The 15,349-nt window shown below is 55.7% G+C and overlaps 1 non-coding gene across 1 annotated transcript; it reads right to left on the bottom strand.

Annotated features, from left to right (window-relative positions):
• Positions 1-1,575: 1,575 nt before the first annotated feature.
• TRNAT-AGU (transfer RNA threonine (anticodon AGU)) lies at positions 1,576-1,649 on the bottom strand. The gene has a single exon. It is a non-coding gene; the product is annotated as a tRNA-Thr (tRNA).
• Between the last annotated feature and the right edge of the window lie 13,700 nt (positions 1,650-15,349).

Raw genomic sequence — 15,349 nt, 5'->3', positions numbered from 1 at the left:
GCTAATATCATGGCACACCCTTAGTTCTTCTATTATGGGAACAAGAAAAATACCTTTCCTTATTTACAGTCTCAACAACAGCCATGATGTATAGACCTCTATCTTATCTCCCCTTGTCTCCACTTTTCTAAGGTGAAAAGTCCCAGTCTCTCCTCATGTGGCAGCTGATCCAAACCTTTCATCATTTTTCTTGCGCTTTTCTGAAGTTTCCAATGCCAAGGTATGGTTTTTTGGGGGGCAGGGGATAAGGCAACTACATTTCCAGTCAGTGCTCAAGTTGTGGGCACCACGTGGATTTATAGAGATGTAATATGATAGTCACTGTCTTCTTGTCAAGGCCTTTTAAAATAATTTCTAACATCACATTTGTGGCTGCACATGGAGTGGATGTTTTCAGAGATCTCTCCAGCTGTGACTTGTTGTAGCATATTCGCTTTCATTTAGTATGTGTGTTACTTATTGTTTATACTAACTATGGCAGCTGATTCAAACTTTCATCATTTTTCTCGTACTTTTCTGGGCTGTTTCCAATGCCAATGGCAGCTGCCTGCATGAAGCCCTCCCCCCTCCTCCACTCAGGCTCTTATTTCCCCAGGCACCTGATACCTGCAGCCTGTGCAGGAAAGGAGCTGCCTGGGAAATGTGCTGGGGTGTCAGCCAGGGCTCAGCCAGGTGAGTCTCCCAGCCAGAGCCTGCCTCTGACACCCCAGCCCCTCCCTTCCCTCAACCTATTGCCCCTTCCCATGCTGAAAGAGCAAAGACTTGGCAGAATTCATAAATATAGAGGAGGCTATTTCCCCTGACTGGGAGCCCAACCCCGGCCGCAGCAGTGGAAGTGCTCAATCCTAGCCACTCAACAGACACAAACCTGCAGTGTTGGCTCAGCTACAATAGTCATCCCAGGTCACTTTCTCTCCCTTTCAGGACATGGGTCCGTTCTCGGAGAAGGCGCGTGATGCCAGCATAGATGCTCCCCAGCACTTCTCCCCTGGCTGCACCCTCAGGGCCAGAGATGTGGACCTGCCCCTCTGCATCATGGGGGATGCTGCCTGCCCTTTGCTCCTGGGCTGATGAAGCCCTAGACAGGACACGTTGCCTAAAGCCAGGAACGTATCCCAGGTGACAGCTCACATTTTCCTAGGTCCTCCTGGGACACAGAATAGGCCTCCCCTGGCCACCCATGGAGCTGCTGGTTCAGGAAAAGGCTGATTTGGGAGGAGTGTTGGGAAGAAGGAAACCACAAGCCTGGAGCGGGTGCAGAGGCTGCTGTGACTGGCACTGACAAGGCCGGGCTCTGACTGCAATTGCTGGGACAGGAGAGACAGCACCACATGCCCTTGTGATTCCCTGAGGGGAGTCAGCACCTAGAGAGCCTGAGGGTGCAACCTCTGCAGCTCCTGCGGCCATGGAGAGTGAGGGTCTGTGGGCTGCAGGCGCTTCTCACTTGTGGTTTCCGTCTTCCCAACACTCCTCCCCAATCAGCCTTTTCCTGAACCAGCAGCTCCATGGGTGGCCAGGGGAGGCCTCTTCTGTGTCCCAGAAACACATAGGAAAATGTGATTAAAGGGTGTCAAAAGGCACCACTGGGAGTTGAACCCAGGATCTCCTGTTTACTAGACAGGTGCTTTAGCCAACTGAGCCATGGTGCCCCTCTCAGGAAGTTTGGTGAAACTGTTCTATTCCATGGTCCCAGACAACATCTTTGACTCCCGAAGTACAGCCAATCTCCATTTCCCTCCAGCCCTGGGGGTGTCTGGCTCCCTGGGCACAGAAAGCTACAGCTCAGTCGGCAGAGGCTCTAACATGCTCATCTCCCCCAGCCGCTAGGGCTGTAGAGTGGCCTTTGAGGTTTGGCCCAGATGTGGGGAGGGAGAAGTACAACAAACATTAATCTGCTGGCTTGTAAATCCCTTGGTCCTAGGGTTTGGGTTAGAGCCCCAATGAGGGGACCTGGCCTTCTTCAATTTGGTCCCTTCCTGAGGGCACAGAATTAACAAGATAAAATTTCTTAACCCCACAGCAATCAGAATTGGCCAAGGAGTTAGCAACAAAATTTTTGTCAACATTTAAGTAAAGGCAAGGAAACCCTCAGGGGTGTTTCTGTGTGTTTCTGGACCAAGGTTCATTCAAGTGTTTTGTTTTTTTTTGTGGACCTGCCCCGACCGCACCCCTAGAGACTCTGGAACAAAGAAGACACATGAGAAGAACTCAACTTTCTTCCTTTTGCTGTGACATGGATGGATCTAGCTCAGGTTTCACTCAAGGGGTCCGTCTGCATGTGAAGTACCTGTGTAGGGATAACATATAAATGTATTAAAAATGATTCCCTCAAGTGGAAGTGACTCCCCATAATTTGTTCCCCACAACTTAAAGGCTGTGTCTACACTGGCATGAATTTCCGGAACTGCTTAAAATGGAATACTATTCCGTTTTAAAGAAGCGTCTACATTGGCAGGCTGCTTTTCCGGAAAAGCCCTTTTTCCGGCAAAGCGTCTGCGGCCAATGTAGACGCGCTTTTCCGGAAAAGAGCCCTGAGCGCCATTTTCGCGATTGGGGCTTTTTTCCGGAAAAGACTACTGGGCTGTCTACACTGGCCCTTTTCCGGAACAGTGTTCCGGAATAAGGACTTATGCCCAAGCGGGAGCAGAATAGTTTTTCCGGAATAGCGGCTGATTTTGTACAGTAGAGCATCGTTGCTTTTCCGGAAATTCAAGGGCCAGTGTAGACAGCTCGCAGCTTATTCCGGAAAAGCGGCTGATTTTCCAGAATAAGTGGCCCAGTGTAGACACAGCCAAAGTGTTTAGATTTATTATTATTATTTGTTAAGATTGTTAAATGTTTAGATTTATAATTATTGCCCCTCTAGAATATAATTTGATAGGAATGTAATATTAGGTCATGTAACTTAAAACTGTTAAAAATATAATACTATGTAGCCAGAAACAGCTCCCCTCTCTGTGTCCCAGGGCACGCTCAAACTTATTGTTACACAATTGACACCCATTCTCTTCAAAGCATTGTGAAGCAATTAACCCTAATCGCCAAGTGAAACATTGTAACTGTAACAGTAACTCAGCACTCAGAGAGAGACTGTTTTAAGAAATGCCACCCAGAAACTTGTGACTTTTTGTAACTACAACTCTTGTACATGTAAAGTTATTATTATACAAAATACTGTATGGGAAACATTAATTAGGGAATGTATGTAAGAGAGAGAGAGTGCTTGGACGATGAATGAATGGTTTGAGAGGTGCCAGCCTGAGAATGCAGCAACAAAGGGCTGAAGAAGGCGTCAGGTGCCAGTGCAACCAAAAGATGTCAAGTGGAGAAAACCAAGTACTGGAGGCCCACCCTATGAGATCATTGACGAGCACCTGGCAGCCACCCTGGACATCAGCATGATGCAGCGATTCCCATAGACTGGCATAGGAAGAAATTCCTGTAAGAACTGGACTAAAAGACTATGGAGTCAGAGTCCAACATTCTGCTGCCAGCCCACCAGGAACTTCAGATGCGCATCTGATCAGGACTTCGCTCCCCACTACCATCACTTGTGTACAGAGTACCTGGCCAGTATTCTGTCACAAGCAACTTTCAGGCTAGTAACTATAACAACTACACAGAACCTGACTGAATGGATGAATGATTGAATGAATGTTTATATATATATATATATATAAAGTGTATAAGTGTTAAGTAGTGATAGGAATAAGTAGCTAAACAACATTGTTTGCTTCTATCTTTATTCTTTATTATTATCTCTACAATAAATGTGGCTTTTTGCCTTATCCCCCTCATAAGATCCTGCTTGATTTTATTGGTACAACACCTGTGACAGCACCTGGCTCCTCTGCCCCTCATCAGCAATGCCGTATACTTCCGGGAGCACGTGCTCCGAGACTTATAGAAGGGACAACCTGGACCAGCCACCCTTAGTTAGGTTCCCTTCAGCTGGCAGAGTGGAGGACTATAGCGTGTGCTTGGTAAGTGATCCTTAAGTTGCTGGTTCAACTCTGGCTCGAAGGAGTGATTGTTTTCCCTCCAGCCTGGCCTTAGTAGAAGGCAATCAAGGTGATTGCCTTGGGTCCATGTCTTCAGAGCCCTCCACTTCAATTGACAGAAAGATTGTGGGTATGAGCTGCCAATCACATTTCTTGGGCTGTGCAGGTTCTGTCCACACACAAAAGTTCTTTTGGAACAATGTCCGTTATTCCACAACAACACTGCAAGAGTCTACACAGCAATTCCGTTATTTTGAAATAATTCTGAAGTAACAGACGGCTTATTGCGACTTCTGCAAACCTCATTCTACGAAGAATAATGCCTATTCCAATTAGCTATTTTAAAAAAAGGCCTGTGTAGATGCGCCACTGCTGCTAGTTTGAAATAGCCCCTCCCCGGGGCCATTCTAAGTTATTCTTCCCGGGGCTCTATATCGAGGTGACAGGAGACGGGGCTGGTTTCAGGATTTCTTTTAGTGCAGCAGCAAGGGGAGATGGAGGAAAATCAACCCCGTTTGCAAGCTTTGTGTGACAGGAGGGGTGAGAGCTGGCGAGCCCATCTCTTCAAAAAGAGCATTTGGGTGCACCCAGGGGCAGCAAGAATTCAGGCCCTCTGGCCAGTGCATTGAGGACAACGTGAGAGCCCTTCCATGAGCATTTTCTGCTCCCACTGGGGAAGGCAGCTGGGCTCCCTCTCGGGCACAAAGGCAGCAGTGCCTGGCCCAGAAGGGCTGGTGTCCAGCAGATCTCTGCCTCAGTGTGGCTGGCTTTTGGGGAGAGCAACTAGGAAATGGGGCGGGGGGGACTAGTGCAGCCACTTAGTCCCTTGCTGGCTCTCCCAGTAAAAAGATGATGATGAGCTCCCTGAACACTGAAGAATGTGGGAATCGATCCCACTGCCGCTCACATGCAAAGCAAGCGCTCTACCACTTGAGCTAATTCCCCTGCTGTGTTAAGTTTGGCCTTCTCTTCTCCACAGGGACGTCTGTCTTCTAGGTCAGTTAGTCCTGGGAAAGGAGAAGGCTCCAAAAAGGCCACAAGGGCAACTCTCAGGAAGGAGACTCTCTGCAGCAAAGCCATGGGGGGGGAGGGGCGGCGGCAGAACGTGGTCTCTTTGATGATCCCTGCCCTGCAGCCTGTCCCACCTGGTCATTGTCATGGACTCTCTGTGAGGTCATCACCTCCCAACCTCCTTTAGCCAATAAGCTGAGGGGCTGCAAAAGGCCCTTGTGATGTCACTGCCACACCCACTCCTGCCCTCCAGGGCTAATGTCCTGCTCCAGGCAGCCCCTTTGCCTGGCTGAGCTGCTCCCAGGGGTGAAAGTGACACATTTCTTACAGGGATTGTTCTATTGGGCACCACCCCTTGGGCAGAGGGAGGCTCAAGGCAGGAAGTTGGGGGAGGGGTTGTGATAGGACAGTACCTGTAAGAAATTAAAATGTGGAGTGTGGGAGGCTCAGGGCAGGGATTTGGGGAGTGTGTGAGAGTGGGGGGGGGCTCAGGGCAGGGGTGAGGATGTGGAAGGGTAGAGAAGTCAGGGCACATGCAGCCTTTGTTACTCACCTGGCTCGGCTGAAGCTGACACTTTGTTCCTCGCTCCCCTTCTGCTGCTTCATATCTTAGGGTGCCTCCACCTGCCCCATGCTGAGATCCAGGCCCAAGCAGGAAAGAGGCAGCTGGGCCCTCTTGGCATCAGGGTCCCACCACCCATCTTCTTCCCACCATCGGCAGCCACAGCCCCTTTCAGCCACTGGGTCAGCCCAGGAAGGGAGGCAGGAAATGGGGCTAAGTGGCGAGTCAGGCTGTGAGGGGCAGGCATTGCCTTGCAGGGCCACCAGCAACAGCATCTCTCCTGTGCGCTGCTGTGGAGTAAAGCATCCCTGAGGGAGAACCAGTGCCATCAATGTACTCACTGCAGCTGCTGAAGTAGTTTAGGGAGAAGTGCATTAGTGTGAAGAGTTAAGAGTCCCTGGCTCAATCCCAGTCCTTGGTGGAAATCTTGGTGGTGCTCCTGTGGCTGAGCCCTTGTGTGGGTCTGTAAACTGGTTCGACCCTCAGCGTCCACTATGAGCTAATTGTGGTACCGAGAGACCAGCCTAAGCAGTTACCACTAAGGCCGGTGGCCCTTTTATTACGCACATTCGCGTGACACCCGAGCTGAGTCGGCCTGCCGGCGGAGTAGGGGGGTTCGGGCCCGCCCCCTCTCCGAACCCCGGCCCAGGGCCCTAAAGGCAGGGACCCGTGGTCCCTCCCTCGCGGATGGGGGAACGCCCCAAAACACACCCGCTCACGGGCTCCACGACCCCGCCCTGGGCCGCTTCCTACTCCACCAGGCCTCCCGGCCCGTCTCCCTTGACCCCGCTGGCCTCACCTCTCCTTCCTTCTCCCCTCCTCCAGCTCGGTCCACCGCGCTCCCCTGCACCGTGCCGGCCCCGGGTTTAAATCCCCCGCCGGCTCCATTCCCCCTCCACGTCACTTCCCCTGCGACGCCTCCCAGCCACCCTTCCCTCGTGACATCATCCCCCTGCGCCTCGCCGGCCCCTCCCTCTCGGGCCCTGCCAGCCGGCGCCAGCTGTCTCCCTACGCCCCCTGCACCGGCTGCCGGCGTATTACTGCAGCCCGCCGCGGCGGGCTGGGCTGCGTTCCCCGCCCCCCGGTGTGGCCGCCCGGCGCCTCCCGGCGCGTTCTCAGTGCGGGGCGCGAGTGCCCCGTCGCGCCTCCCGGCGCGCTATCAGTGCGGGGCGCGAGCGCCCCGTCGCGCCGCCCGGCGCCTCCCGGCGCGCTATCAGTGCGGGGCGCGAGTGCCCCGTCACACCACTCCCCCCTCGTTTCGTTACTTATACTCTCCCCCTCCCCTGCGGCTCCCTCCGACCTTCTCGATAGGCAGTCCGCGTTCTGGTGGGCACTCCCCGGTCGATGCACGATTTCGAACTTGTATGGCTGCAGACTTAGGTACCACCGGAGTATTCTTGGGTTGGTATCCTTCATGGTATTGAGCCATTTCAGCGGGGCGTGGTCCGTTACCAGGGTAAAGCAGGCCCCTGCAAGAAAGTATCGTAGAGCATCTACCGCCCACTTAATGGCTAGTGCCTCTTTCTCAATAGTGGCGTATCCCTTCTCTCTGTCAAACAGTTTCCGGCTTAGATACAGTACCGGGTGCTCGGCCCCCCCCCATCTCCTGCGTTAATACCGCCCCTAACCCAGTTTCCGATGCGTCCGTTTGGAGGATAAAGGGTTTTGAAAAGTCCGGCTGGGCGAGCACCGGCGCCTGAGTCAGTCTCTCTTTTAGAGCCTGAAAGGCCTTCTGACACTGCTCCGTCCACTGGACTCTCTGGGGCTTCCCTTTGCGGGTCAAGTCCGTTAGCGGGGTGGCTAACGATGCAAAGTGGGCCACGAATCGGCGATAGTACCCTGCCAATCCCAGAAACTGTCTTACTTGTCTTTTTGTGGTGGGGGTAGGGTAGTCCCGTACTGCTTGGATTTTATCCACCAGGGGTCTCACCGTCCCCCGCCCTACCGTGTACCCCAGATACGTCACCTCCTTCTTCCCGAACTGGCATTTCTTGGGATTGGCGGTGAGGCCAGCTTGTCTCAAGGCCTCCAGGACTGCGGTCACGTGTCCCAGATGTTGCTCCCACGTCTCGCTGAATACTATGATGTCGTCAATATACGCGGCCGCGTAGGGCTGGTGTTCTCTCAAGACCCGGTTCATGAGGCGTTGGAACGTCGCGGCTGCCCCATGCAGGCCGAATGGCATGGTCCGGAACTGGTAAAGGCCGAAGGGGGTTGAGAAGGCCGTCTTTTCTCGGGCCGCTGGCGACAGCGGGATCTGCCAGTAGCCTTTTGTCAAGTCGATCGTGGAGAGGTACCGGGCCTTCCCCAGCTGGTCTAGCAGCTCGTCGATGCGCGGCATAGGGTATGCGTCGAACTGAGAGATCGCATTCACCTTCCTGAAGTCAATACAAAACCGGAGGGCCCCCTCTGCCTTGGGAACCAGCACAATCGAGCTCCGCCAGCCGCTGTGCGACTCCTCGATTACCCCCCAGTCCAGCATGTCCCCCAGCTCCTTCTTTACGACGTCCCACATCTTACGGGGGAGGGGTCTCACCTGGTCCAATACCCGCTTCCCTGGTTCGGTGACGATCTCATGCTGGGCCAGATGCGTCCGTCCCGGTCTGCTCGTCAGCACCTCCCGGTGCCTCTCTAGTAGGTCCCGGAGCTCCTGTTGTTGTTGTCCCGTGAGTTCGGTCCCAAGCGTGGCTTCCTTGACCGTCACCTCCGGGTCTCCCCATGGTCCGAATTCCACATCTTTCATCTGTGTTTCTACCAGAAAGGCTTCCCGGGGCACCCACCGCTTCAATAGGTTAATATGGTAGATCTGGGTGGCCCTTCGCGGACCATCCAGCTGTATCTCATAATCCACCTCCCCGACCTTCCTTAACACCCTGAAGGGCCCCTGCCAGCGTGCCAACAACTTGGACTCTCTGTCTGGTAAGAGGAGCAACACCTGGTCGCCTGGCGCGAACTCTCGGACCTGGGCTCTTTGGTTATATTGCTGGCACTGCCCTTCCTGGGCTCTCTGCAAGTTCTCCCGTGCCCATTCGGCCAGGGAGCCTAGTCTCTGCTGGAGCTGTGTTACGTAGTGGACCACCCCCAGGGCCGGGGTAACCTGCGCTTCCCACCCTTCCCTCACTAAGTCGAGGACCCCCCGGGGCTTCCGCCCATAAAGCAGTTCGAACGGCGAGTAACCCACCGAGGCCTGTGGCACCTCCCGGATGGCGAACATCAGAGCAGGGAGTAGCTTATCCCACCCCCGGGGTTCCTCCTGTACGAATTTCCTAAGCATACCTTTCAATGTCCTATTGAACCTCTCGACGAGGCCATCGGTTTGGGGGTGGTAGACGGAGGTGCGGATCTTGCGGATTCGTAGGAATTTGCACAGCTCAGTCATCACCCTCGCCGTCAGGTTAGTGCCTTGGTCTGTCAGTAGCTCTTTCGGCAGGCCTACCCTTGAAAACACCTTAACCAGTTCCTCCGCTATCACGTTAGCGGTGGCCTTCCGCAGCGGGATAGCCTCGGGGTAGCGGGTCGCGTAGTCCACGATTACCAAGATGTAGACATGCCCTCTCCCCGACTTATCCAAGGGCCCCACCAAATCCATGGCTATACGTTCGAATGGGACGCCCACGATGGGTAGGGGAACCAGCGGGGCGGGGGCCACTTTCTTGCTAGAGGTCCTTTGGCATTGGGGACAAGACATGCAGAAATTCTTGACCTCTTGGTATACCCCGGGCCAATAAAACCGCTGCAAGATTCGCTGCTGGGTCTTCTCGCTGCCCAGGTGTCCCGCCCACGGGTGATTGTGCGCTAGCTCCAGTACCTTCCATCGGTATGGGCGTGGCACTAGTAATTGTGGGTTTTCCTGTCCGTCCGCCCCCACCGCCACTCGGTAGAGTCGCTCTCCCCGTACCTCAAATCGTGGTCCCAGCTGCTGCCGTCCGTCCCCCTCTGGAGCTTCCTCTGCTTCTGCCCGCACCTGGGTCCATGCTGACTGGAGCGTCGGGTCTTCCCTCTGGTGTGTCAGGAAGTCCCCCTCTTCCACCTCCAGGCGTAGCGGGGGGTTCGGCCCCCCGGCCTCGGGTTCCTCTGAGGTGGGGACTTCTTCCCCTTGGGCTGCCAGAACGGGTTTCTCTTGTCCCGGCCCCGGGCCCTCGTGACCCGTCCCCCATTCCTTTAGCAGGGCGGCCAGCCCAGGCCAGTTCCTCCCTAGCAGCGCTGGGTTGGGGAGTTTGGGGGATATAGCGGCCTGGCAACGCGCCCGGATCTGCCCATCATCGATCCATACGTGGGCGGTAAAGTACGGATGTACGTCCCCGTGCACGCACCTCATCCAGATCTGGGGCCCCCGGGCCTGGGAATCGGGGACTAGATCCTCCCGCACCATGGTTTGGCCGCACCCCGAGTCCACCACCGCCCTTACCCGCTTCCCATTCAGGCTTATCCACCTGGTTACCTGGGCTCTTGACGAAGTGGTCCCGGCCGCCCCGTCCCGCCGTCTCTGCCCGAAGGTACAATCCATCAAGGGGCAATCTTTTTTGAAGTGCCCCTCCTCGCCACACTGGAAGCAGGCTCCCCTCGGGCTAGGGTCTGCCCTTGGGCTGGGTGTCCCGGGGTCCCCGCTCGCTCCCGGTTGGTTCTCGGTCCTCCTCGGCGGGTTCCAGACTGGGGCCAGTTTTCGCTCTACCCCCGGGCCCCATGATGGTCTGCGGGCCGGTGGGTCTGCCCGGTGTGAGGTGTCCGCTCCTCCGCTACCGGCCGGGCTCCGTCGAGGCCCCGAGGGAGCGGGAGGGGGGTGTCTACCCCCCGTTTCCTCCGCTGCTGAAAAGCGCTCCATCAGCGTGATCGCCTCCTCCAGCGACTCTGGCCAGTGGCGGCGAACCCACTTCTGCCCCTCGGCAGGCAGGATCCGGAGGTACTGTTCTAACACCACCTGCTCCGCTACCTGCAGCCCGGTCTTGTTGGCAGGTTCCAGCCATCGCATGCCTGCTTCCCTGACCTGCTGCCCCAGCGCCCGTGGGCGCTCCTTCGGGTCATATCGGGTATCTCGGAATCGCTGGCGGTACGTCTCCGGCGATATGCCCAGCTGGTCCAACACGGCTTCTTTAACTTTGTAATAACACAAAGCATCCTTGTCTGCCATACTTCTATAGGCCAATTGGGCCGGACCCGTTAGGAAGGGGGCTAGCAAGGTGGCCCAGTGCTCCTGTGGCCACTTCGCGGCGGTGGCCACCCGCTCAAAGGTGACCAAAAACGCTTCTGGATCATCTTCGGGTCCCAGCTTCGTCAATCGCAGCGGCAGCTGGGCGCCCGGGATGGCGCCACCCTCTCCATCTCCTGGGGAGCCCGGCTCTGCTCCAGGCGCGGTTCCTCGGGCAGTCGCCCCTTCTCTGATTTCTTTCAGCATTTGCCGCTGCTGGTCCTGGAATTGGGTCATCATGTCCCGCAACACCTGATTCTGATGCTGCTGTTGCTGCTTCTGGTTGTCTACCAGCCATTCTATGATCTTGTTGACCTCCATTATGCGCTCGGGAGGGGGTCAACTGTAAGAAGCAGGTGGTCACCACCTAGTTCTTTTCAAACAAAACACCCAAACGGATCACTCACCCTAACTCCCTTGTTTTATGCCCACCACCATTTTTTTTTTTTTTTTTGAGTTACTCTACTTCCTGGGGCCCCTTCTCACTCCCGGGGCCCAGGGACCCGTGCCCACATTCTCCACCACGTGTAAACTGGTTCGACCCTCAGCGTCCACTATGAGCTAATTGTGGTACCGAGAGACCAGCCTAAGCAGTTACCACTAAGGCCGGTGGCCCTTTTATTACGCACATTCGCGTGACACCCGAGCTGAGTCGGCCTGCCGGCGGAGTAGGGGGGTTCGGGCCCGCCCCCTCTCCGAACCCCGGCCCAGGGCCCTAAAGGCAGGGACCCGTGGTCCCTCCCTCGCGGATGGGGGAACGCCCCAAAACACACCCGCTCACGGGCTCCACGACCCCGCCCTGGGCCGCTTCCTACTCCACCAGGCCTCCCGGCCCGTCTCCCTTGACCCCGCTGGCCTCACCTCTCCTTCCTTCTCCCCTCCTCCAGCTCGGTCCACCGCGCTCCCCTGCACCGTGCCGGCCCCGGGTTTAAATCCCCCGCCGGCTCCATTCCCCCTCCACGTCACTTCCCCTGCGACGCCTCCCAGCCACCCTTCCCTCGTGACATCATCCCCCTGCGCCTCGCCGGCCCCTCCCTCTCGGGCCCTGCCAGCCGGCGCCAGCTGTCTCCCTACGCCCCCTGCACCGGCTGCCGGCGTATTACTGCAGCCCGCCGCGGCGGGCTGGGCTGCGTTCCCCGCCCCCCGGTGTGGCCGCCCGGCGCCTCCCGGCGCGTTCTCAGTGCGGGGCGCGAGTGCCCCGTCGCGCCGCCCGGCGCCTCCCGGCGCGCTATCAGTGCGGGGCGCGAGTGCCCCGTCACAGGGTCTATCTATACTAGTAGTGCCCGTGGGTGCCATGGCGCCTGCTGGGCCATTTATGTGTGCCTGCCGAGTGACTGAGGCTGGCCCGCCCCCAGGTGCATAGAGCAAGTGCTGAGCTGGCCCTGGGCACATGGTGTATGGGTGTGGTGCTGGCCTTGGGTGCATGGCACAGAGGTGGTACCAGCCCTGGGAGTGTGGTGCATGGGTGGCACTGGCCCTGGGCACATGATGTAAGGGTGACTCTTCCCCTGGGTGTGGCCCTGCCCCTGGGCGCTGGACAGCTCCAAGAGGTTGAGAACCACTGGTCTAGACTGTGTTGTTATTTCTAGCTAAGAATGCAAAGTAGAGAAAGTAGACACACCAGAGTTGCAAATGAAGCAGGGATTTAAATAGCATGTGCTTCATTTGCATACTCTCACCCATGTGCTGTTTTGAAAGTGAAAGGGCGTCTGGGGCTGCTAGTTCAAGCCCCTTGGTTTGAACTAACGTGATTCTTCATTTTTTGCCCTCTGTGCATCCCCCCCCACCAACATACCCCAATCCCCCCCTCACACCTGTCCCCAACACACCCCTTTCCCACTTTCCTCTCCCCCTTCCCCTACTGGTAACACAAACAGGACTTTTCTCTATTGAAAGAACAAACTCTCTGGGGAATGTGGGGAATGTAGAACTGGGGAGGGGCTGGGGAAAGAACCTGGGAGGAGGGTGGAGGCTGGGGGGGAAGGGGAGATGGGGCTCATGGCTAAGGCTAGGACTGACACCTTCCTCTGATGGTCCCACTGCCTCATGTCAGGGGCCTCAGCAGCGCTGGGGGGTGGCTCCAGGGGGAGAAGCTGGTTCAAGGGAATTTGAGCTGCTGGGCCACTAAAGCAGGCCACCAGCAGCAGCCTCTGTGCAGGACACACATGCTCCAGGCCTCCCGCTCATATTGAGTCTCCCCACGTGGCTTGGGCTCACCACCTGGTGCCTTGAGGTAGCCACTGCAGCTAGCCACTGCAGCAGCAGGAATTTGGGCATCAGGTCCCCTGCTTTTCAGGAAAGGAAGACAGGTGACAAGGCCCTTTTTAGCCACTGGATCTGTGCAGGCTGGAGCTTCCTACCAGTTCTCTGCCCTGCTTCCTGCAAAGTTCCCATTTTTGCTTGTTTCTGCTTCCCTGTCCATAGCAGGCAGCTAAAGGAAGGGACGTCACCAAACTGAACATCCCAGTGGGGTTTGAACCCACCATCTTAGTGTTATCAGTACCACACACTAACCAACTGAGCTAGTCAGGATGTCTTTGCAGCTGCCAATGGCTCTTCTCTGACAGGGCCACTAGTGACTCACTGTGATGTGGGCTGGCTAGTCCAGCTGGTTTGAGGTTTGGTCAAGGTGGCTGGCGGTCGACATGGCGCACTGAGACCCAGGGTAAAAAGGCAGCCAGAATCTCTAGCTGCCAGAACCTTGCCTCCCAGCTTCTTCCCTGTCAGCAGCAGCCGCAGCCCCTTTCAACCACTGGGTCAGCCCAGGAAGGGAGGCAGGAATGGGGCCTCAGATTGCGGGATTCAGAGTCCTGAGCGCTGCCCTTGACACCATGGGACCTGAACCAACCACCTTTCACTCAACTGGGCCAAACTGGTGCCCCAGTTCATGCCCACGGGGACCTGCTTTACTTGGTTTCCTTCCGACTTCTTCTCCTGGGCTGAAAGGAGCATCCCTGGGATTCCCTGGGACAGGCACAGGACTCTGCCTCCCTACAGTCGGCCCCACCACACAGGCTTTGGCAGAACGGAGGGGAGGGGCTCTGCTCACCCCACTGAATCCCACAGAGGTGCTGAGCTCGTGCCCTGCCCCCCTCAGCTTGGCTTCCCTCCTCTGCCCCATTCCTGCCTCATTTCCTCTTTGTGCCAGTCACACAAGGGAGACAGCAGGAAAAGCCAACCCCCAAGGGCAGGGGAAGCCAAGCCACAAGCCTCCAGCCTGACCCATCTGGCTTCCCCAGGCTGGCACCAAGGGGCATTCTCAGCTGATGTCACTCCCCTGTCACATGGGATTTGGGCTCATCTCAGGCACAGGCCTGGCAGCAGGAACTGCACTTACCTGGCCACCAAGGGGAACTGCAATAGGGGAAGACCCTGTGTTTTTACCTGGTTTTAAACTAGAAACCTTTGGTATGTCGGGTAACCATGATGACCACTATACCACAGAAACACACACTGGTGGGGGTGGAACTTGGCTGACTGTTCTGTTCCTAGCTCTTGGCTGACTGTTCTGTTGCCTCCTTTGTCACGTGGGCTCATCCCAGGTACAGGCTGGTCAGCAGCAGCTTTACGTACCTGGGCACCCAGGGGAGCAGCAATAAGAAGAAAACCTGTGTTTCTGCCTGGTTTTGAACCAGGGACCTTTTGCATGTTAAACAAATGTGATAACCACTACACCACACAAACATGATAACCACTACACCACACAAACATAACTCAATGGGGCAGGAACTTGGCTGACTGTTCTGTTCCTGGCTCTTTCCAACACCCTGCTCTGCAGGGCAGGGGAATGCACCTTGTGAACACTCCAACTCTTGTTCTCATGGAAGCCACTAACTCGAGCTGCCAGCTCCTCATTTCCTCACCAGCCCCTTGAGATTTGTAGCTCAAAGCTGGAACTGCTGTGGAAGGAGGTGAAGCTACAGAAGCTGACGGGGACAATCAGCGGGCAGAGGGTTATTTTTTCTCCTCCCTGGGTTGATGTGACTAGAACTGAGGAGAAGAAAATCCTCTTCCCTTCTGCTCAGAAGATGGAAATCGCAGTTTGTTCTCTCTTTGGTTCTCCTAAAGCTGAACCCCAGGACTAGACTTTTTCTTTCTAAAACCCTGATGAAAGCAGAGAGTAAATTGTTTGCAAACTGAGAATGTGACTTGAAGAAGGGCATCACCCAGCATAGGGCTTGAACCCATGACCCTGAGATTAAGAGTCTCATGCTCTAACAACTGAGCTAGCCAGTTTGGGTGCCAAAAAGCCTTCTCACACCCCATTACAGGGCATCAGGAGCCAAGTGTTCGCCACTGCCTGACAAGTCTTTTTTTTGCTCTCAGTGACCAAGAGTCTTGGTGCCAGCCTGGGGAAGAGAGATGAGTGAGGCCAGGAACCTATTGGAGAAACTTGTGGAATATTTGTCCAAGTTTAAGTCCATCAGAAAATGGATTTATAGGTGTTTCTGTGGCGTAGTGGTTCTCACATTTGCCTAACACACAAAGGCTATGTGTACACTGGAGGGCTCTCGCTCAAGAATGGCTGTTCTTGCACAAGAATCCTCAGAGCGTCCATACCGTCCACCTACTCTTGCGCAAGGAGATTAA

The sequence above is a fragment of the Pelodiscus sinensis genome, chromosome 19 (genome assembly GCF_052426305.1).
Source record: "Pelodiscus sinensis isolate ZL-2025 chromosome 19, ASM5242630v1, whole genome shotgun sequence".
In the NCBI taxonomy this organism is placed as follows: domain Eukaryota; kingdom Metazoa; phylum Chordata; order Testudines; family Trionychidae; genus Pelodiscus; species Pelodiscus sinensis.
This window is presented reverse-complemented; position numbering and strand designations above follow the sequence as displayed.